Genomic DNA, 25,643 nt, shown 5'->3' with positions numbered 1-25,643 from the left:
AAAAAAAAAAAAAAAAAAAAAAAAAAAAAAAAAAAAAAATCTTGTTAAGTTTTATCTTAATAGTTTATTTTCTTCCATTTTTATTAAGACTGAATCTACACTGGACAATGGCCATAAAACAGCCAGTCATCTCCCCTGCCCAATGGATTCATAATATATAAAGCATACGATGGGGATTACTCTGAAACAGTGAATGTTTGGTGGAATCTTTCTGGAATTAAAAAGGCAACTCTTGTTTCAGTGTTGGAATGGAAAAGTATCTCTTTACGGTTTTTATAATTTTCCACATGTAGAACTTAAATGAGAAGACTTTGGAATTTATATTATATTTGCTATCAATTTTTGTGTCCTCTCCCCACACAAGATGGATATGTTAAAATCCCATACACCAAGGTGATAGCGTTAGGATGCAGGGCCTTAGGAGGTGATTAGATCATGAGGGTTGTGCCTTTATGATTGGAATTAGTTCCCTTCTTTTGTTTATTTATTTATTTTGAGACAGAATCTCACGCTGATGCCCAGAGCAGTGAACGATCTCAACTCACTGCAACATTCACCTCCTGGGTTCAAGCAATTCTCCTGCCTCAACCTCCCGAGTAGCTGGGATTACAGGCACTGCCATCACACTCAGCTAATTTTTTTTTTTAGTTTTTTTATTTTTTTGTATTTTTAGTAGAGACAGGTTTTTGCCATGTTAGCCAGGCTGGTCCCGAGCTCCTCATCTCAAGTGATCTGCCTACCTTGACCTCCCAAAGTGCTGGGATTACAGACATGAGCCACCGCATCTAGGCTAGTTCCCTTATAAAAGGTATTTCAGAGAGTGAGCTTGCTCCATCCACCACGTGAGAACACAGTGAGACGGTTCCATCTATGAAGTGGAAATCTAGCTCTTCTCAGACATCAGATCAGCCAGTGCCTTGATCTTGGACTTCCCAGCCTCCAGTAGCCTGAGAAATAGATTTCCGTTCCTTGTAAACTATCCAGTCTATGGTAGACCAAACAGACTAAGACAATATTATTGCATGGAAAAATAGGATAAGACCTTTGGTAATGATCTGCCTATGGGAGGATGACAAATAAGGAAAGGAAGAGAGGGCCGATGCCAATAAATGTCTATGCTTCAGCCTCATCACTCCCTTCCACAACCCCTAACACCTCATGGCCACCTTGGGTACTGATGGCCTTGGCCACAGAAACCACTAAATATGCTGTTTATGTTTCACTACCATTTAACTCTATGAACAGCACAGCTAAGCAGAATCAATGGGTAACTGTAACTAGGACTCATTAATTTGTCTTTAAATAATGTTTAGGAAAAAAAAAAAGGTAACTATGATATGTTTCAACCATCAAAGCCTGACGATCTCTATGACATTTCATAAAACTAAAAAAATAAAATGTAGAACTTCTCAGGAACAATACTGTCATTTGTTCGTTACTGAGTTCTACATATTCTGTGTTAAACATGAAAATCTTGCTGTTCTGGGCCAGATTAAAATGAAATCTTTAAAACTTCTTTTAAAAGCTTTTTTGAAAACAATACTCAAAATAGATTATCTCACAGAGGAAAAAAGCAGTCTTTTAAAAAATAAAAATTCAGACACAATGATCACATTATTTTAACACCCCAGGTCTACTGGGACAATGTTTATTTGTCTTTTAGGAGTAATTAAAATTTCCTATTCACCATCACTGTGTTGTCCCATCTTCTATTGTTCATCAGATCAGTGCTCTTCAAAATGAAAACTATAATTAATTCTTCAAAGAAAGGAGACATACAAAATTTTATTCAAAATATTTTAAAACAAGGCATTGTATAGGTGCTCAATTGCAAATAAGACCTTTCTCTTTTTGCTCAATTGGTCAGGACTTTTCAGCACTGAATCAAACTTGTTACAGAAAGAGATCAATGTTATAGATTTCTCTTACTGCATTGTTTATTCAATAAGAGAATAATTGTTACAGAATTGTTATAACAATTATAGAATTGTTAGGGGTTTCCTAATTCATAGGTATTATGATTTCACACTTCTTTGAGATTTAACTTATTGGAAAAGTTTTATTGTCAGTGTTGCAAGGTCTTGCCCTTTGAAGATGTCATGTTTGAGGATGGCAACCAGTAATAGATAGAAACAGACCAAGTTACAGTAAGACCTCCCTTTCTATCAATGATATCCTCAGATACCTTCCCTCCCTCTCACTCCCCCATTTCCTTTGTCATTCCCTAACACTGTGTGATCTGGGCTTTAGATTAAACAAGAGAGCAGTTGTCATAAATCTACACCAAAGATACCTTCTTTTTTATCACTCCAAATACAAAGATGAATGGCGAAGTCACGGAGCAGACAGACCACTGTCCCATCTCCAACCTGAGGTCCCCTAAGCCTTAGGTCAATAGTCTAGTAGTAACCATAAGTGAGGGGTTGGAATTTACATTAAAGTTGAGGCTCAATCCTTAGACCGGACTTGGTTTAATAATTAAAATGAGTAAGAAATATGGAGTCTGTCAAGAGCTCATGATAAAACTGAATCGAGAGTCTTCAACCTGTTATACTTTTATTCCTTCATCAAAATGGAAATTTTACATAAAATGTGAAGCTGTTCAAAGAAATCAAGCATCCATTAATGGAGCAGAATTATAGCCTATTAGAGCTGAAAAGAACCTCAATATCACCTGCCCCACTTCTTAATTTTGTAAATGAGGAAATTGATAAAGGTTGAACGAATGACCCAAGTTTACAAGAGTAAGTCAGACCTTGCTCTAGAAGTCAGATCATCTGACTTGCAGTTCAATGCTGATTGGCCCCAAGAGGTCTTTGTAATGGGACATGAAAAGGGTTGGCATAACGAATCTGAATAGAGGAAAGTAAGGTGGAAGTACAAATAAACTTTACTTTCAATTTTGACCTAATATGTTGACCTCTCCACAGGCATGTCCCTCCAAGCTCAGATGGGTTCTAACATAATGAAAGGTACATCTCAACTAGGTTATTTCACTGTAAAACATTTCTCTGTGGTACCTTTCAATGAAAGATTCTTAATTCTTGAAAATATATTTCACTGTGAAAAGGGTGAAGATATTTTATTAATTGTATGAACACAGTTCAGAATACCTAACTCTTCACTGGTAAGCCGAGAGGAATATTTAAGTGATGATATAGTATTATTAATGCTTTTGATAGAGGAAAAATGTTATAATAATTTTAACCAGTGTATGTACCAGGTGCTGCTAATTTTTTAAAGTGAATAATTAGAAGCCACTTATGATGCAGGTAATGTTGGTATACCTGATTTACATATGGCAAAACGGAGGCTGAGAAAGATTAAATTAATTTGCTCAAGATCACAAAAATATGTGAGCTGGACTCAAACCCAGACTGCCTTATTCCAGATGTTTTAGGTGTACTGCCACTCTTGGATGAAGTACCTTTTGAAGTACTCCTGATTATTTTTTTCTCTCACCTTCCAATTTCCTAGTTCTTTCCATGCAACAGCAGTGTTGTTTTCATTAAGGCAAAAGGAAATAAGGGTTAAACATGTGGATAAATGCATTTATGCAGATTTGAGGATTATGGGAATAGAATTTAGGTAGCAGGAAATGAGCTATTATATAAGAAAATTACACATGAAAAGGGAAGGTTTAAAACTAATTTTTTAAGCAATGAAATGATAACCTTTCAGAATATATATTTTTGTATTTTAAGTGTATTCTATGCCCATTTTATGTTTTTTTTCTCTTGACTATACAGTAAATATATTAAGAGAAAATATTATATTATGAGGAAATATACTTACTATAATGCTCTTCTGAAACTGGGAGATCGTATGAGGCAATTAGTGCAAATTCCAATATTAAGAACTTGACTTAAACATAAGAACTAAATGTAATGAAAATAAGTGACACTGTGGAAATAATGGAGTTGTTAACAAAAGGAGGGATCTTATCATGAGAAGACTTAGGAGTGGTGTTTTAGGTCTGAGATGGTTCCCTGTCTTCATAGCCCCTTCAGACACAGTTTCTGCCTCTGGCCTGCTTGTTCCTACTGAGCTATTGCAGACCATTTATTACTGGGAACACAAGCAGTATTTTGACTTGGAGCCATAATGCAAACCCAAATTTGGCACACTATCTTCAGCCATCACTTTAAACTTGGAAAATTATGACTTTAATTAAAGATTCAGCATAAAGCCAGCAAGCTAATAAATCTGAAATTGATTATTTGGTGTGGGTTACATTCCTGTGACCTCGATGGCCACATCATGCCTCATGCTGCCAGTACTGTCCCATACTTCCCACAGATCCTCCCTCCTAACCCTTCATCTTGAGTGATTTTCTTCTCTTCCCCACTCCGGTCTCATACTGTTAAAGTGTTCACAATCTTAGAATGAATGATACGTATACCTAAGCTGTAAAACAAAAATTGATATCTGAAACTGTGTTAGGAAAATATGTATAGTTTTCAGATTAAAATGAAAGAAATAGATTGAATCATAGCTCAGAGTCATTTCACTTTTATTATTATAGCATATTTTAAAAATACTATTCAGTGTAAGCTAGACTTTTTTAAATTTGATAACCTTGTTTTAAGACCAAATGAAGATGAGTTAAAAGCAAAAAAGGTAGGAATTTTAACTTTGCAATTAAAACTGAACTTGAACTCCTCTCAGTTCACAATAAAGGTTTTGGATTTACATTTTAGAATCTGGCCTTCTTGTCTGTTGTATTAACTAATGACTGGTTCTTGCACAAATAACTCTTGGAATACCTAAGTCCTTTTTCCTCCTACGTTCCAATTCCCTAGTTTTTTCCATGTGGCAGCAATATTTTTTCCATCGAGGCAAAAGGAAATAAGACTTGTAAATTCATTTGTGCAAATTTGGAGAGAATGTGAATAAAAGTAAGGCAGAAGAAAATAATGGATTCATTTTTCTGTGATAACATATATGAACGATTGAGGAAGTTAATGAAAAGGAGTCCAACTAAAAAGTCAGAATTACAAAGAAAATCAAGGAGTTGCACTCTAAAGCTGAGGCTGTCATTTCTTAAAATATTGCCGCTTGGTACATGGGAGATCTCAGAACAGTGGGTGTTCTAACAGTTCCAGTCCATGCTTCAGTACCCAGGAGTGATGGGATGACTGGAAGGCAGAGAGACTCCCATACTGATTTCTGTGGAAAACCAAAGCCCCCAAATATCAATCTTAACTTTTGTTCTGAAAACTTATACTTCTTCCCAAAATCATTTTAAACACAAGCCAATAAATTTAAACTGCATCCAAAAATCAAAATAATGTATTTTATGTGTGTACATAAACAATAAGAAAAGTAAGATATATTTAGCTAGTATCTTGGGTGTGCTATCTTTTTGCAATATAAATGCCTTTTGTAACTTTCCTGCAAGGGTAAGTAGGGGTCACAGACTCTGAAACACAGATGATGGAGTACAGCCTACATTTATAAGATAGCTACAGAGGCCCCAAAGGTAATAAGTACTGGAATTAAGGAATTATATGATACTTCCATTTAAAAGAAAAATTAAGATACTCCATACTTTTAAATGAAATGTCAAAGAATCTGTGTCACATTGTAGAAAACACTAAGACAGGCATCTAAGTAAATACAAACATTAAAGCAACTTAAAGCACATTAATTGAAGGCCATTTCCTAACTAAAATTGTTTCCTCCAGTTGAAATATTGCAGCTTAATCCAACATTTTGTTTCTCTGATTTGTGTGAAGTGTAAACTCATGATGCATTTTCTTTCCCCTGAAGTCACTCTGGCCTAAGCAGCTCATCATTTCTATCATTTGCTAGGAAATGTGCCACATGGTAGCATTATGGAGAAAATAATGTGTATAATGTGATTATAATTCACTTTTAACTCTGAGACTTAGTGTTGAAATTTGCCTAGGGCGATTTCAGAATACATTCTAAAGGTTCAACCTTATTTGAAGGAAGTACTTTGTGTATCTTCACATCCCCTCAAGGATATCGGTTTGATGACACCGGGGCCACCAGGCTGCCATCAGGATAGTCATGACAGTCACTCTTTGGTTTTTAACTAAACAGCTCAAATATTTCATTATGGAAAGTAACTATACTGGAACACTTAATAAAATGTTTCTGGAAAAAAATTAACTGAAATCCATGATTTTGTGCCATGGAACTCTGAGTTAGAGGTTGTAAATTTTTTCAGCCCCAAAGACAAACTGCATAGCTGGTGTTCTTCCATTGCAGTTGCTTTTGTGTATTTAATATGCCGTATTGCATTTAAGATGCTAAATGAATACACAGACTAAAGTTGCATTTTTCACATTAAGCTGTTAGGAGTCATTTTAAATGAATTTTGAATATTAGCAAATGATATATCATTTAATAACCAGTCTAAATCACATTCTTCTCATTGTCCTGCTGTGCATCTTAATGACTGGGGGCAGGCAGAATATTAGAGTGGTTAATGGACAATATTTTTATATTGACTTTCTTAAAATACTCTAATAAATTCCTTCTCCATGAAGAATAGGCAGGAAATATATTCCTCTAGGAGCTAAAAGGCAGTAGTACTTAAGAACTTATACGAGTTTGGGAGCATTACCAACAATATGCCTACGTGTCTTTTTGTGATCCAGATGAATAAAACATCAAGAGTTTCACTCTTTCTTAACATGTGATAGCAACATGTTTTGAAAGTGAATCACATTGTATAAAAGCCCCAGACAACAAAGATGTAAATTTCTTCACGTAATCACCAAACTGACTAGTCTGTGTCTGAAAACATAAGGACAAAATTTACCTTACCCAAGCAGGCAGGGAACACATTTCATCACCATCGTCATATTCATATCATTGTATTCTTCATATAGATGTAGTCCATCCATTCAGAATATAATCGTCTCTCTGCCATTAACAAGGTGCCTGACTGTTTAGCGTTCTCCTTGTCAATAACACAGTACTTAGCCGTTTCACACACTTTCTAATGTCCTCCGATATGTTAATTACTCCCATAGTTCCAGGTTTAGAAGTCGTCTTATGTCACTTATACCAGTTAGGATGACACTTACTTGAAAGTAATAGAAAAAAACAGGTAACTAAAGTGTCCGTGAACAGTGGGAGTTTAATTTTCCCACTGAATTTCTTAGGAATGCAGTTAATAGCATTGTTTCAGCTTCTTGGACTGCCGTATGGATCAAGACTCTTTCTCTCTTTTAACCATCATGAATGACTAGCTTTCCTCTCCATGTTTAGAGAGGACTGCAGCATCTCTGGATGTCACTATTTACAAGCAGAAAACAATATATGGAAGTAGAAGCATTTAGCAAAGGGCAGGCTCGAGGAAAACTTCCCTAGAAATGCCCCATCACGCTTTCTCTTATGGCTGATTGAACAGAACTGAGTCTCACAGTTACTCTAAATTATAAGAAAACTGACCCCTTTTCCCTACAGTGAGAAGCAGGCAAGATATAGGTCTGTTCGGATTTGTTTATAAATTTGCCAAGCAAGAGTAGCCACCACTGCAACACAAATTAGCCTCCCCATTGTTGCCTGCACCTTTCTTTCACCATCTGTTGCTCTCTCTGGTCTTCTGTTGATGAAGTACACTGGGGCATTGTGTGCTTTACAAAGACACAGTCTGTCACTAGACTGTCGAGGCAGTAGAGGCATAAGTCTTCAGTGTTGGTTCTTAGAGGTCTACCTATAAGTTGTGGAAATATCACTGATAGGAGGAGATTCCTAAAGCAGAAGTCACTCCTGAACTCAAGAACCAGGGTAAGTCTTGGCCTGTAAGGTGGAGCTCTGTAAGCTATTCAGCTGCAGAACAGCTGTCATGCTACAGGGGTAACAGTCATTGCACACCATGGAACCTCCCTTCTATTGTGAGAAATCTTCTTTATGTTGACAATTGGTTCCACAAAGCACTGCTTCGACCCTGGAGAACTGTTCCCACAGCTATCCCCAGTGGACACCGTGCCTGTTTCTACTCTTCCAAAGTCTTCATGAGATCAAGGGGATAATCTTGCCCTTCAGAGTTCCCCATCTATGAAAATTCCACTTCACTGTTCTGTCAAAATTGTTTAACAAAGCTTCCACTTTGGAAACCCAACTTTTTGTATGATCTGTGTATATTCAAACCATTGGTTTGCTTACCTTCAAAACATTCTCTCCCTTTTTTTAAAAGAAAATAAAAAAATGATCCCACGTTTTCTGTTATTTCCTCAGAGCTTTCTATCTATCCTACATTTCACCACTTATAAATCCATATGAGGGACTTCTCTAACGTTGATATAAGTCTCCCTCCTCTTTAACAGCAATCTCTGCCCTCTGCTCCACCCTCCTGTCACCCAGTAGATGACTTATGTAGTTTCCCCCAGACTAACCCTCTGCACAGAAGCTCCACCTCCAGGACGTTAAATCCAGAACCCCTGTGTCTGGGCAAATCCTCTTTACTTTCTCCTCTCCTGTGTCTTGAGTCCTCCAGAATATGATCCTTTTTTTTTTTTTTTATTTTTTTGATGACTGAGGCTCCCATTCCTTCTCTCCCAGGCTGGAGTGCGCAGTGGCAACCATTCAAGCTCACCGTGCCACACCTCCCGCCCTCCCAGGTTCCACGTGATTCCTCCCCTTGCCTCAGCCTCCCAGTAAGCTGGGAATTACAAGGCCCCATAAGCCGACAAATGCCCCGGCAAAATTTTTTTTTTTTTTTTTTTTTGTTTTTGTATTTTTAGTAGAGATGGGGTTTCACTGTTGGCTAGACTGGTCTCGAACTCCTGACCTCGTGATCCACCCACCTCGGCCTCCCAAGTGCTGAGATTACAAGCGTGAGACACCGTGCCCGGCCCGATCCTTATTTTCTTTTTCTTCATCATCCACCAAACCAACTTTCATCCTTGGTTCATTGGCACCTCCTATGGACTCTCCTTGACTTTCTTACCACACCGTGTTAGAAATGGTAACATTAGCGTAGGAAAATAAATTTATCCCCCAGCGTTTTTTCACTCCAGCCCCTCCCATGACTTTTTAATTTCATCTTCTTAAAACATAGATTTTAATGTATCTCTCAGTTGCTCTCCATTCTGCCATCATGCCCACTTTCCTATTATATTCATTTTCCTCGCTTTATGCTGCACTTAAAGCTTTCTGCAAGTAATCCCAGATCTCTCTTCCCAGCCTGATCTTCCTCACTCCTACATATATTCTCCTTTATTTTGCTGTCCGAACCATTCCCCTTGTTCTTGCCTTTCCTCGGTGTAAAATGACAAAGCCTTCAATAACCATTAGGTGAAATAAATTCTTTAAGGCACAGATTGGATGCAACTTCTTTTATTTTTGTTCTAACTTAATGCACTCTCTATGCCTTGTCCTTTTATGACAGTTTATGCCTCTGATATGATACTTATCAAATACTTCCTTGGAAAGGAATTCTGGAAAGTATTTATTGTGTGTACATTGTTATATTGTATTTTAAGCCAGTTGAAGAAAATGGCCGTGTACATCTTCAGATGCGTGTGGCTTCTGATCAATGAATATTCCTGAGTGAATGTTTAATGTTAAAAAACTAAAAATCTCTTGACACCGTTAAATTAATCCAACGTAAGAATTCAGTAAGAGTAAAACTGGGAACTTTAGGACAAATTGTGAAGTCGCCAAAAAAAAAATATCAAGAGGAAGATGAGATCAAAATGAGCAAGAAATGCAAGGCACAACATTTTCTGTATAGTAGCACTGAGCAGCAAAGGAAAGGAAAGTCACACAATCATGTCCTATAATTAGTATAGAGTTCCTCTCAAATACTCTACAATTAGTTGGCTATGAAGCTGTGGTAATTCCCAAAGAAAGAAAATCTACTACCTCTTCCATTGAATAATCCAAATTAACACGTATTGCAAAAGAACATGGGACGAGATGGAGGCCAGAGGGAAAATGTATGCATTAAAAAATGGAATTCATTTCCAAGTATGTTAATATATTACTTCTCTTTTATATCAGTGGTTTTCTAAGTGTCATTCTTGGTCCAGCAGCAGCAACTTACCTAGAAAGGATTAGAAATATTCCCTGACCCCCTGAATCAGAAACTCTGAGGGTCTGATGCGACATAGTAATTCCTCCAGGTGATTCTGATGCACATTGAAGTTTTGAAACCACTGACTTAACCACTGGAGTATTCTTCTGCTTGTTTATAAATCCACCTTAAAATTATAAAACATGAAATTTATAGTCCAGAAATATTTAAGAAAGAAAAATTCACTCTTCCCAGAGAATTTTTTTTGTTAATGTCTTGGTAACAGCTGAATTGAAGGATAATAGTGAAACTGTAGAAATTTATTTGTCCAAATGCCTAGGATTCACAATATATTCCAACCCCACCTCCAGCCTCTGTAGACAATGAGCTTTTCGAGGTCAAGAATTGTGTCTGTTCTGCTAATTACATAGCACAGTAAGCATGTATGCACTGGATATTTGTGGAACACATAGACTCAAGACAATCAAGAATATAAGTTCCATGGGGTAGGAAAGATAATTGTTACCCCATTGAACTTATATTCTACTCAGAGAGATAGAGCATAAACAGATAGCATGTAGATGTCTAACTGAACACTACTAGAGAAGTGTCAAATAGGCTTTAGATGGGTAGTCAGAGAAGGCCACTCCAAGGAGCTGACATTTAAGCTGAGACTTGAAAGTTAAGAAACAGCCTGAAGAAGATCTGGAGGGAGAGTTTCCTTAGCAGAGAGTAAATAAGGGGCAGAGACCCTGTGTGGGAAGGAATTGGCTTTGCCTTGAGAACCGTCAGTGTGTCTGTGCTTAATTGGAGACAGGGAGATTGGCAGGCAATGAAGGTGGAGAGTTACAAGAGTCAGAAGATTCAGAGTCTTCTGAGCAGAGGCAAAGAGTTGATTGAAAATAATAAATGTAGTCTCTGTTTTAACATCAAATACTTCTGCAAGGTGATAGAATATAATTCATACTTCTTCAAATTGTGATTGTTCTTTTTTTAAAAAAAAAAAAGTAGTTAAGAGTGAAAGGGGAAAATCTAATTCATAGATGCTGAGTTTTTAATTGCTGACGAAAGCAATTTAGTGTCAGATTTCACATTAGAATTCAAATGTTTTGTTATTGGGTCAATATATGTCTGGCTGAAAGCTCAGCTCTCCCTAGCCCCTTAGCTTTCCTTGTAGCATCAGATGAATTTTAACATTTTGCACATGCAACTTCAAAATGCCAACTTTTATCATCTGCTCCTGGAGATTGAGAATTGAATGCCACAAAGAGTTAAGATAGACCTGCTTGCAAATTAACTAGAAGATTGCAAGGTAAAGCCCAACCGTGGACTCACCATGCTATTTCCTTCTCTCAAACCTTGGAAAGACCACATGTGTCCATTGTTAGAAGCTGGGTTTCATGGTCATTGAAGATGGGTAGAACCTAAACATAGAACATCTTTGTCAGTGATTCCTGTAGCTCTTAACTGAGTTACTACACTTGATGTTAGATGAGATTAAATATCATCTTGAACCTGAGAGAGAAATGGGAAGAAAATCTTTCACTTGGTGTATATAATTACTTTGTAACATTACAATGTTACTCTTAAAAGGCTCAGTTCCTTTTAAATATTGAGCATAGTACTTCTCCTGTGGAACACTCAAAAATAAAAACCAGCATGGTTCACTTTTCCATAAATAATTTTTGTATTCCTTTAGTCTTCTGCTTAAAATCATTTTGTAGATTTGTGATTTCATCCCAGAAAACACTGTCAATCACAACCAGTGGGATGCCCCCTGTCACTGTCAAAGCCCACCACGCTGTCATTTGTTACAGAATTAATTCTTATAAGTACAATTTCATGCTTTGCCACAACTAGCTCCTTATTGCTGTCATCTTTAAAAAACACTATGTTATTTTTATATTTTAAAAAACACAGTCCTTTTAGAGAGCATAACACATTCATTCTTTTAATGATGCTCTTGTCTGCTTTATAAAATAACTGTTGTTTTTCTGTTTTCCATCATATTGTCAGGATATTTTCCCCCATTTGTGTTAAAGGAAAGCAATGCCTGAATACATTAACTTTACACTTTGCAATGCATCAGAGTTATAGTGCAACCCAGGGAATATTGCCATCCTCAGGTTACATTTCTAGGGGTTCAGTAGTATTTGAAAGTGGTAATAGTTCAAGTTTTGTGAATTCTGGATCTTCTTTTTGAACTTACTTTTTTCAGATAGATGAAATAATGATCTAAAAAATACATGTATTTTTATAACACGGCTATTTAGCATTTTATATCTGAATCTTCCTTAGAAGTTTTCAAAAGATGAGCAGTGACATATTTGCTGTTGAGAAAAGAGAAATGAAGTCTTGTGACAGTTTCACGATTTTGTGATAATGCTTTTGATGTGCCACATGAAAGGAATCAAAATGCTTAGTTTGGTCAGTAAAGTATAGCGTGAATCAATCCATATAAATTAAATGGTGCTTGATTACAATAATGACCCTGAATAAAATAAGCATTGCTAATTTTGAAAGCCTCTGTACTCTTTTAATGATAAAAGATAGTAACATACCTTGGTTTCACCACATTTAATCCTTTAGGGAGGAAATTTCAAATACATTATAATTCAGCATGATGACATTTATTATAATGATACACTTCTACCTAAAGCATCGAATAAGTAATCTAATTGTATCAAGTAGCCATTAATTGAAAAGAAAATACAAATCAACAAAAAAAGCAAGAGGTCAATCATTATCTGTATTAGTATTATGTAGAATGCTTTTGCTATGGAGCTTTTAAAATATGTTTTCAACAAATTGTGAGAAGTCATGTAAATTCTAAAGACACTAGCATTATTAAAAGTTAATCTAATTAATCATGTTAGCATAATCTGAGTGTTTGAAAATAAGATAGCAAATAAACATTCTACACATTCTTTGGTAATATGAATAAAAAAGGGGGCCCACATGCATTCAGAGCTGTGAAAAGGGTCTTATAATGTAAAACTATATTAAAATAGATTCCAAGTGACTAATGATAAGCTCTGTAATAGTAGGTCTGCTTTACCCATCTAATTATTTTCTATTCAGTAATTTCGTTTTCAGTTACATGGTAAATATTTAACCACAGAGAAAATTAACATTTCAAGTTTTAAACATTATGAAAATGGATTAGCTCCAAATTACACAGAGTATTCGCTCTTCTATTTATTTTCACCCCATATCAATTTTTTTAAATTCCCTCATCTCCTTGTACTATACATTCACTTAACAAAACTAATAAATTAGATGAGAGAAACCAGTTGAAAAACTAAGTAAAATGAAAATTGGCTAATCCAAAAAATTAATTTTTGAGCCAAATGGGATTATTATTATATGATAACAACAGCTAAAACTATCCTGTAAAACAAAAGATCATTTTTCTTTCATTTGGGACATTTTATATTAGCAATCCTTCCTCTACCTGTTCATTAACCATTGCTATTTTAAAATCACATTACATTATATGCCTAGCATTGTATCCCAATAACTATACACTGTTTCTAACTTACCCTTCAATTGCTCCCTTTACACCAACCAGGCAAATAATTTTTGGTTCTATAGATCCATGGTTGTTTCGCTTGATCAAATACCAACTATTCTTTTCTGTTATGCGTCTTGTGCAATGCTGGGTTTGTTAGCTGAAAGGTCTTGACTTACATGCTTCAAGTTCTGCAATATAATGAGACCAGCAGGAGAATAGACAAAAGTTGGCCACTCAGCCAGGTCAACTCTCCCCTCTTCACACCTATAGAAATTACTGTCACTGCACCCTCCTCTCAGTGACCTAACTCTTACCTAAGTGTTTTCTATACAAATATTTTCAGTAATTAAGTTTTCTTACTAGTATTAATTCATTCTCGCAGTTTCCTATCTGTCAATTTCCAAGTCATCCAAGTGCAATGTGGTCTCCTAGTAGGCATCTGAATTATACAGCAATTTCCTTGGATTCAGCCCAAATTGTTTCTGTAACCAAAACTTTACAAAAGAGTCAGAAAATCTCTCACCTTTACCTAAAATATTACAATTTCCTGATCTGTAACAGTCCCATATACAAATCTACTACATCTATCCCCAAATCTATTCTTATTTCCTCTTCGGACTTTCTTCAGCTCACTAGTCTGACAAAGAATCGGCATTTCCTGGTTTGGATTTTCTAGGGTAAAGCTCAATTAAAAGTAGACTACAATTTAAGCAAATGTAAGTTTTTCATTTACATGATTAGTATGAAGTAGAGGTTCTGGAACTTTAACATTTTGTTATTCAATACATTAATGAAATAATCTATATTTTGTCTCTGCCTCAATCACCTAATGAATTAAGCTAAAAAAAAAAAAATTCAGCCTTCAACGGGACATATATTCCCTTTTATTCTTCTCTCTGATTTTATTCCTTGTGTTTGGTAGTAATGTTATGGATGACATTTGTTGGGAACTGGAACTGTGAAGGGAATTTTTGGTATAAACTACCAATTTAATTCTCACAATCCTCTTTAAGTAAGAATTGCTAGTCTTGTTTTATTAGTACGTAAGCGGGAGCTCAGAGAGGCTAAACAACTTGCCAAAGATAACACAGCTGATAAGGGGTAGAGACAGTGTATATCCATACTCCTTCATCCAAGGCAAAAGCACACGCTCGTTCCAGTCTAGAGGGTTGTGTATCTTACGATAATTACCAATATCAGTTTATTACATCCAAATACGTAAGAATACATACTTTTGAGTTTTAGAAAGTCCCAAAACTGCTTGTTATTTACTCCTATGAACTTCCCAAACTGGTATTTGTAACAAGTATTTTCATAGGCAAGTTTTATTTGTTTATATATTTTCTTCTTCTTTTCCCCCAAACATAATTACTTAGGTCAAAATGTCCTGATTTAAAAAACTGTCTTCTTATTTACAAATCATGATATTTTCTTCTAGCTAGATAATTTCTCTGTGTTACTAAACTGAAAACATGGCATTCTGGCCTTTGTCAGTAACAACATTAACACTGCCTCAACTCACTTCTATTTTCATCTAAAATGTAAGGAAAATTCATCTGCGAAGGAGAAAAAAAGAGGTGAACATGACGTTCATTAGAATGCAATTGACATTTTTCCTGAAAAGAAAACTTTCTAAAATGTATCTCAGTGATTTTCTGCACGGTGAAACCCCGTCTCTACTAAAAAATACCAAAAATTAGCCAGGCGTGGTGGCAGGCGCCTGTAGTCCCAGCTACTCGGGAGGCTGAGGCAGGAGAATGGCGTGAACCCGGGAGGCGGAGCTTGCAGTGAGCTGAGATCCGGCCACTGCACTCCAGCTTGGGCGACAGAGCGAGACTCCATCTCAAAAAAAAAAAAAAAAAAAAAAAAAAAAAAAAAAAAAAAAAAAAAAGTACATATACAGGCTTGAAGCATTACTATTGTTAGTTTGAAATAAGGGGAATTATACCACGGTGACTGTTTAGGAAGCCATGATCTGGAAGGCCACATCAGATTACCATTTTAACAGCATTAGCTGATTCCTAAGGCTCGCAGAACTGGAAGGAGGTCATATATGAAGAGAAACAGGCTTCATGAGTATAACTCCTTCCAACATTAAAGAGATTTTATTGTCCACAATCAGAATTATAGTACATGATATATCTTGCATTATCGAATAAATAAAATGTTAAAGGGTGTGATTATAGGATGCTTACACATCATGGGATAGAGTGAAATGAGAAATACAAAATTGTACTTTGTTAATCTAAGACTAAGATGCTTTATATCACTTCATTCGCATGCTATAAATACTGTTCCATGAAAAGTGGTTTTAGAGCTGGCTGCTTCACTTCCTCAGTTTTTATATCTTTTATACATACACATTAACCTGTCTTAAGAATCAGCTTAAAATATCTTTCCTCATTTTAGCTAGTATAACGTGGATCAAAATAGAGGCATTTACAGCATTGACTTCATATTGAAATTTTGCTAGAGTGCTTTCCAAGCCAATAATTGCAACCTCTCCCTGAAGTATACGGTGTTGTATTGATCCTGGATTCATCACTCACAGCCAGTCACCCACTTGACTCTATTGACAATGACAGTGGAATGTACAGCGGGTAGGAAGCATGAGAGTACTTATCGTTTCCCTCTGGTTTCACGCTTAGTGTTGTCTAATTGGATATTGTGAGTGGCTGCTGAAAAATCAGGAGGGGGGGGAGAGGGAGCAGTTGGGAGGATGGTTGCATGCAGGGATTTTCCTATGAAAGGATTGTTTTTGGTAATTTGTGATTACTTCAACTATATTAAACTAAATGTTTCAAATTCTTTCACCTGCACTGACACATGTTAGAAAACCACAATTACACTTCTACTAGTCTGTTCTGTTCCCATCTGGGGAGTACAGTTGAGAAAAAGTATCATGAAGAAATACTGGAAACATTTTAAATACGGATATCATCTCTTCTCACCCTCCTCTCCTGTTTCTTCCCTCTCAGTATAAACATCTTATACATCAGATTATCCTACGCCTGCCATGAACCACGTAGCCATCATTTGGCTGGATCCCTCTACAATGTTCTGAGGCAGGTTTCATGTTTAAACTCTAGCCCAAGGCCATTTTGATCAAGTATTTTCTATGAGTCACAAGTAGGCACTAGGTCCCATTTTCTACTCTAGGTCATCATCAACAATCCCTTCAGTGCAGAGATTGTTAAAAATAACTTAAGATATTTTTGTAGCATTTATTTGTTCCTTTCTTAGCAAGTCCCGTGTGTGGGGTGTGTTTGCATATCCATAGAACCATATCTTGGTAGTACAAAGAGGAACAGCAGTCTTGCCACAATCAAGATACTTAACGTCTACTGGAGCAAGGGGAAGAGTTGTACGTAGAAAATAAGAGCTGAACATGACAGTTTCCAGGAAAAAAAAAAAAAAAGATGTATGTTTATATAGACATATGATACTATTAACGCTCAAAAGATAAGGCGTCTTATCTGAAGATTGGAAGAAAACCCCTCAGAAGACCCTTCTTTCATAGGCTGAAATCCTGTTGCATTAATTCACTCAGAACTGCAGTTGGTAGTGCTCAAGTTCCAAGCTGACAAGCACCACGTGGGGACAAAGTTATCAAAAATGCACTCTTGTTGTATACACCTACTATGTACCAACAAAAATTTCAAAAGATAAATAAATTTTGTAAAAGTACACTCTTGTGAATCAGGGAAATTGAGAGTGGACTTTTCTACAGAATAAATTTCAATGGACTTGATATCCTTTTTAAAAAAAGAAGTAATAATTTATAAGGTTTCTGGATTACCTGAGACATTCTTCTTCAATCAGTAAAGAAGCAATAAAACAATCTCCTTCTGTAGAATATAAGGGTCTTTATTATATTTCAGTGCTAACTTTAAGATTCAGTGGAAATTCTTGGCCAGTTTCTCTCAGAAAAGAGTGAAATATAAATGACATCCAAACTGAAATCTTTATTTTGGCATTATTTATCATCCAGATGGATGACAGTAAGCAACTCTATTCAACAGGTTAACTAATTTATTTGTCTAGGGATACATTTTGCAGATTATTTATCCTGGCAAACCCACTGGGAAGCAGTCTGCTCAAGATTTTGTTTTCCACAGGAGTCATATTAAAGTCCTCTAATGCTACAAGCAGATGACTGATAGCTTGACCCCAGACTCTTCTAGGAAATGACACCTTTTCTTTTCCTTCCTTCCTTCCTCCAGAAGTGTGGCTCAGATTTTAAGCACTGAGGCAGTCCAACCTTATTCCTGCCTGTGGGCCATGTTGTAACTCCCTTGGCTAAAAATTTAAGTGACTTTGGAATTATTAACAAAAATAATGAACAAGACAATTTGTATTGCCTTTTTCACTTCACTGAGACGTAGTTTTGTAATCTGAAAAAAGGAAACAAGTTTAACCTTACAGAGTGCTTGTGGAATTAAATGATAATACAAACTCGGCTTGTACTGCATCTGTCTGGCACGTAGGAAGCACTTCATTAATTTTATAACCTTTTCTTTGACTTCATGTGCAAAGTTAGGTGTTTGTTGGATAAGCGGAGCTACACAACCCATTACATTTTCTTTTGCACCTTGTCAGAAGGCACAGTTTGTGCGCCACAGCTCTCACATTTTATGGATCGCTATTAATGTGATAATCATCTACCCTGTCGTATTTCATAATGTAGCCTTTATTCTCCATATTTAATTGTTTTACTCTTTCTGCCTCTTATTGGAACTATTCAAATGTTTTGAGTAGAGAGAGTAAATAAGAATAACTTCTTTGGGACTCAATTTTCATCAATATTTGTAATCAGTGCTCTCTCAGATACCTTTCAGGCCTAAAAATCCATGGTTTAGTTTAAAACATGATAGCTTATTGTAAGTGTGATAATAATATTATTGCAAGCACTATGCTCTCTGATGTTGGCTGAAAGATCAAGTTGAGTGAATGATTCCCTAGGATTCCAAAATCATGTAATGCTTTATCACTTCAAGGAGTTTGCCATATGGCTATGAGAGAAGCCATGTGCTAATAAGAAGCCATGGGCAATGCAAGTGTTAGATGGTAATACAATAAATGCACATCGTTATGCAATAAATGAGTGCCACAGGCAGACATTGCAAGGTGTTTCAAGTAAGAACATGTCATCCAATAAAGTATCAGTGATGAGGTAAGATTCCAGTAAATTCATGAAGGATATATTATATTTGAATTAACAAGAGAAAAAGGAAGGACATTTTAGGTATGGAAACAATAGGGAAAAAGATACAGAAATGATTATACCTTGACAATACTGAGAGAAGAATAAACTCATCAGTCTGGAGCACAGTATTTTTGCAGAATATTCTTTCCCACACTGTGTTACATAAAGAACTATATTCACAAAGGTGCTCTATGAAAAAAACAAGCAAACATTTCTGTGACTGCATAAGTTAGAGGAATGTTTAGTAAAAGTAAACACATTTCTTTACTGCAGGACTTTTCAGAGCATTGAACCTATAAGGAATTTTTTTTTTTCATGCTTATGTATTCCAGTAAACCTTCTTTGAGGAGCACTAACTAACATCTCTTAAGACTAGCATGTGAGTTGCTGATAAAAAGAATAATGGAAGATGAGATTAGAGAGGTAATTTAGAGACAGCCAGTGGAGGGTCTTGCATGCTAGATCAAGGAGACTGAGCATAAACCTGGGAGGGGTGAACTGCATAGGACTTGAAAATATGGGCTCTGAAGTCAGCCAGTTGGACTCCACCAATCTGCACCACTTCCTGGCTGGCTGATATCGAGAGCCACTTTGCCAATTCCTGTTGTAGAATCTGATTGGATAGTTGTTTACTAGCTGTTCCTTTGCAAAACTGTTGACAATAAGAAGAGTTAGCAGATGAAAATTGTTGAGGTCAGAGCCTAGCACAGAGCAAGGGACCTAAAAACATCAGATAACATTATTAATGGAATGTGGATAAACTATTTCAAGCCAAGACATGCCATTATAAAAGGGGTGTTTAAAAAAGGGGAGGGTGTTTTAGCACAGTGAGCCTCTTATCAAAGAAGAAATCTTCAGTTAGAACTCTGGATACAGTTGCAGGAAGCAGGAAAAGAATGGAAATTCATCTTGTGCATCATTGTAACTGGAATAGTTCCTTATATGCCTAGAAGTCAGATCTCTATTGAAAATGTTGGTGTGTAATTGCTTTAAAATTAGGAAATTTTCTTTGATGAAAAGGTACTTTGTAAATTTCTCCCCAAAATATTTTGTGTGTATTTGCAAAAGTGCAATGTGTGTGTGTACGGGTGCATGTGTGTATTCTGTATAATTTTTCAGGGCACAGGATTTTTCACAGCTATTTATTAACTCTGTTGCTTCACTTTGAGGCTTTTATTTTGGTTCTTCACCCTGTCATTTTTATGGCATTTGTAATACCTTTAGATTTAATTGGATATTAGAACTGACTTTTTAATGAAAAAAGTTTTCCAATAAGAGGATGTTTTGAAGAAGTTAATTTTTCTAATCCTTGGCATGTGACTGCTATTTTTTCCTCCAGTGTGTGGCATTACTTGGAATATATTAAAAAAGACTGAAGCTTATCAAATATAATAAGATTTTAGTTTAAGAGAATATAACCATTAACAACAATTTCAAAAATTAATCATTTTATTCTATTAGAGAAAAAATTTGTAGTGTTCATCACATTTATTTTCAGGCATATTTTAAAAGACAAATGTGAACCAAAGCTGTATTTCTAGAATATAGGCTCAAAGATGTTAAAATAGGAAATAATACCTAAACAGTATTATCAGGTCATAGAAACTAAGTTATAAATTATACAGTTAAAGTTAACTTGTATCAAAGATGGTTTACTCCATGTAAACATCTACATCTTCTGATAAGGTTGAAGTATATCTTAGTTGAATCAGAACTTTAAGTTTTCTGGACTAAATGGTTATAAATTTCTATTTCAGAAAAAGAATTATATGAAATTGATATTAGAATAGTTAATAGTAATGGTTAGATTCATGTCATTATGTATACTAATAATGTTATTTAAAATAGAGACATATGAATATTATTGAAATTTTTCAAATAACAGAATGCCAAAACAAGTGTTGCTGTTATCATTATAAATGTGCTTTTAATTGTTTATTTCAAGCACATATTTTAATGTTAATATTTTAGGTGATATGTAAAGGTTGTTTTTACATGATATGCTGTTTCCTGAGTTAACCAGTATGAATCAGTTCTTAAATATACTCAAGTTTTAGCTATAATAGAACTAATTCACTACATTTAAAACTCTCAAGATGAAGTGCCCTCTTTGATCAAATGACTGGCATCACTTTAGTTGGTGTGAAATAGAATACAGTGAAACAAACTCTATTCATTCTTATTCAACAACGGGGACTCTCATTAAACCATAGTACTTTAAGTATAGGGAGGCAGAAGAAAAAGAAAAGAAAATGACTTTAGTGAACATATACTATTATAGCCTAAGAGGTAGTTAGTCATGGGCATTTAGCAGTTACTTACAGCGAAAAAAGTATAAATTATCAGTTTTTATAAGTAATTCTATCAAAAGGAATGAGAAAAGTCACTTTTAGTTTCCTCTATTTGCTCTTTCTAAAACACAAATGGCTTTATATCTATATCTTCATGATACATCTCTATGGCAGAAATTTATCTTTATGAATTATTTCTTGGTGGATCTCAGATGACACCATTATTTGATACATGTTGTTCTTTGTGACCTGTTTACTAGGCACCAGTAACCTGAAATGATACTTATGATTTTTAATCACAGAAACATACAAATTGACCAAGCAAATCTAGATTCAGCAAATTTCTTGTTTGACACCAAATGTTCCTTTGTGTGTGGCCTATTTGGATACCCTTCATCTGATATCCACAATTTCAGCACTTGGGGGAATGATTAAGTAGTTAATTCCAAGGGAACTAGTTTCCCATTCTGATTTCAGCTGGAAGAGATGGGGAAGGAGAGAAGAAAACATTAGCATACAGTCCAGAAGTTTGGGATATTTTTGCTTCCCCCGAAGATGCTCTGTAGACAAAGAGTCTTAATGTTAAACCACTTCAGCTCTTCTCCTTTGGAGATAAGTGTGAGGGCAATTGGCCTAACTCTCGAATGTGTGTACAATTAGACACATGTCTTAGATATGATCCTGCTTGTGGCTCTTTTGTTTTGTCTAAATATCAGATTGCGTCACTTTGTATCTCCCCATGTTATTAATGAAGAATGTTCTGGACATGCACCTGAGCAGATCTGAATTAATAATTTTCTGCTAGGATAGTGACCTCGAGATTAGCATTCATGCAGGCAAAGCATATTTGTTATACCTGAATTCTTCTGCCTTTGTGCTTTTAAAAATTACCTCATTAACACTTCATGGGAGCACTAAAACAGGTATAAACTACAAAACAAATGCAAAATCTTTCAAATATTTGGAATATATTTATAACATTTTCATTCCCTAGTATACTTTTCACCTCAGATAATTGCCAAACACAATACACACATACATATATTTTTTTTCAAGCAACAATATAAAACAAAACATCATATTACATTTTTTGTGCGGATTGCTTTGAGAATCAGGCTCTCTTTGGTGAGTTTTAGCCTACCTGATTACTAATTTTCATCCTATGGTGTCCATTGCAGTTGAACTTTTTAATATTAAATCATACCTTTAATTGAACATTTTAATATGTTAAATGTCATGCAGCTAATAATAATTACCTAACAGGTGACTCTGCCTTTTAAGACTACTGGGCCCGTGTCTTAACCTGTTCCTGCTGCTATAACAGAATGCCTTAGGCTGGATAATTTACAAATAACAGATTTTTTTTTCTCACATTTATATTAATAGTAGCTGGAAAGTCCAAGATCAATGCATTGGTATTGGCAAGAGCCTCCATGCAGCTGCCTCACACAGTGGAGGCGAAAGGACAAAAAGGGCATATTCCATCCATCAAACCCTCTCAAAGGGGACTAATCCTATTCACCAGGGAGGAGCCCCATGACCTAATCACCTCTTAAAAGCCCCCCACCCCACCCCCATTAATACTATCGCGTGGTCAACACCTGAATTTTAGCGAGGCCACATTCAAACCATGGTCTGTCTTCCAGAACTCAGAGAAGATTTCTCCAATTTCATTCAGCTGAATGCTCCAGAGAGCTCTTTCCAGCTATCAGCCTGACTGGCTCTCTTTATGAGAAAATCAGTTACTTTCAGCATCCCCAGGCTCGCCCTGTGTGCTTTATAAACACATGAAGCATGCAAGAGCGAGGAAGGATTTTAAACTTTTTTTTTTTTTTTTTTCTTGAGACAGGGTCTCATTCTGTCGCCCAGGCTGGAGTGCAATGGCAGGATCTCAGCGCACTGAAACCTCCGCCTCCCGTGTTCAAGAGATACTCCTGCCTCAGCCTCCTGAGTAGCTGGGACTACAGGCGCATGCCACCATGCCCAGCTAATTTTTGTATTTTTAGTAGAGACGTGGTTTCGCCAGTTGGTCAGGCTGGTCTCGAACTTCTGACCTCATGATCCACCCACTTTGACCTCCCAAAGTACTGGCATTGCAGGCGTGAACCACAGCGTCGGGCCGGTTTTTAAACTTCTTACGAGGTCTTTTATCATTTTTTGATCTCCCTTTGAATCGGTTCACATCAGTGGCAATCAACTGGTCCTTTTAGGGAGGCCTTGGATACTCCATCAAAGAAGGGCAACCTTGCAGAGCTGCCCCTGGGGTGGGACCAGGCGACGCCCTTGCTCCCTGTGCTCAGGCATGCAGGTCATGGCATGGCATTTCTTTTCTTGTCAGTTGTTGTATAGCAAGGCGTTTGAGGGTGCTGCTTTAGAGCAAGACTTTCTGGATCCAAATGCTTTTACCATCCTGTGATTGAAATTTGCAAATCACTCAGCTTCTCTGTGTTTCTGTTTTATCATCTATAAGACAGCTGTTGTGGGATCTTAAGTGGGTAACTACAAATACGGTATTTAAAACCATTGTTTTCAAACAGTAAGCACTCAATTAATGTTAAATCATTATTATTATTACTACAGTAATTCACCAGGTCATGTCTTCACACGTAGCATCAGGACAGTGCCTCTTCTGTCCCTGAAAATACCTTTCGCTATATAGATGTTCTCTTCAGGTAAATTACAATGGCCAGATATCCATAGACACAAGGCCAGGATTGTTGAGGCCTCTGAAAAGACCCCGTAAGTAGCAACTATCTTCCCCATAAAAGCTTCCCAACAATTGAGAAATAAAACCAAATATGGCACATTGCGGCCAAAATGTATTTTTTTTATTAATTAGTGAAGAAGAAACTACACCAGTGGAATACTCAGTTCTTTCTCCCTGTAGAGGATGGCTCACAAGAAGGATAAATACGGTACTCAGTGCAACACGAACAGTTTATTTTTCCCAAGTCCACTGGTCTAACCATTCAACTACCTCCTCTGTGGTGGGGGAACCGGGCAGAGCACAGTCGGGATTGTTCTATTGATCCACATGCCTGCACCTGGAGGGAACTCCTTCAGGGGTAGGAAGACGTTCTCCACTTTAACCATGGTGTGTACGACGTGAGACAGCTCCCTAATCTTCTGCCATAAAATATTTAGCCCAGCTACAATATTCCCAGAAAGGAGACCTATCTTCATTTTAGTGGATAGTGACAAAGGCATTATTTACATTTTACCTATATTGAACATGAGGTATTAAGTACAGCAAAGCGCTAGGTGCCACACACATCTGCATAGAAATAGGTGCCTCTTTCGACTACTATTCAAGAGGAGTGATTTTAGGGCGTTTTCCAAATATGTGTGTGCAAATATGTGCAAATATGTCCTCTGTGGATTTGAAACGCTCTTTTTTGGTTTGAATTCATGTTAATTCACTGTGAGAAAATAATTGACTACATAATAGGCCTCGTTATTCTGCTCTTCCACTGTCTTCAGGATTTTCAAGTTCTGTCTCTTCGCCTTGAGTGTTCTGAAGAATTTCTGTCTTTTCTCTCTGTGAAGGTGAAACATCATCTTACCTTCAATATGAAGAAAGTACATGTTGGTAGTGAGCTGTAGTTTGAGGTGCTATGCTTCAAGTAAAGAAGAAATTATTTGACATTCTTTCAGTAATAATCAGTCCCTGCCAAGTCAATAGTAGGTCAATATCCTTGAAAGGTGGGATAGTATTTGTACTATAAATTTGAATACTTTGTTTTTCTTCATAAATGCAGCAATGTCTGCAAAGACTGTGGATCTATATCTGACCAGCAAGCTCCAATTGATAGTATGGATATTGATTTTGTGAATCTTTCCTATTAGTCTAGAAATGAGGAATCAATGTCTTCAGTCATTGTACGATAAGAAAAACATAGACAACAAGAAATTTCTGTGAACAAAGGAGAAATTCTCTTGGCAACACTTCTGAGTTTTAGTATACTGCACAAAATCTATAGATGTACTATGACATTGTTATGCCCAGACCGTTTTTTCCCTGAAGAAGACCACCAGAGTCCAGAGTCAAAGCCAAGCGGCAAGGATCTTTAATGCAAGTTCGAACTTGGTCCCTCCGTTCTACAACATACAAGAGGGCCCCGAACGATGCATGTGCCCGCTTTTTATAGCCTGATGTATACAGGATATGTAAGGTTACAGAGGAACAAAGGAATTCTTTTGGTCGCAGCATCACAATTGGTTAATATTCTAAGTTATACATTTAACAGTTTTTTATTTGTTCCCGCACATTTAGTAAAACTACAAACGGCTGTGACCTTATCGGGGGCTCTCTAGGTGGTGTTTCTGAGATATATGGGGGGATGTGTTTGTGTTGGGCTCAGGAAGTTGGGACAAATAGAGGAATGTGTTTGTACTGGGCCCAGGACTGAGATATATGGCAGACACCGGTAATTAGAACAGAACAGAGCAGGACAGGGACTTTCACAACGCTTGTCCTTACAACGTCTGGAATCTATAGATAACCTAATCGGTTAGGTCCGGGGTCGATCTTTAACTAGGCTCAGGGCGCCGCCCGGGCTGTCAGGGCGCCGCCCGGGCTGTTTGCCTGTGGACTTCATTTCTGCCTTTTAGTCTTTTCATTTGATCTCTTTCATT

The sequence above is a fragment of the Rhinopithecus bieti genome, unplaced genomic scaffold, assembly GCF_001698545.2.
Source record: "Rhinopithecus bieti isolate Rb0 unplaced genomic scaffold, ASM169854v2 scaffold_12641, whole genome shotgun sequence".
NCBI lineage: Eukaryota > Metazoa > Chordata > Mammalia > Primates > Cercopithecidae > Rhinopithecus > Rhinopithecus bieti.
This window is presented reverse-complemented; position numbering follows the sequence as displayed.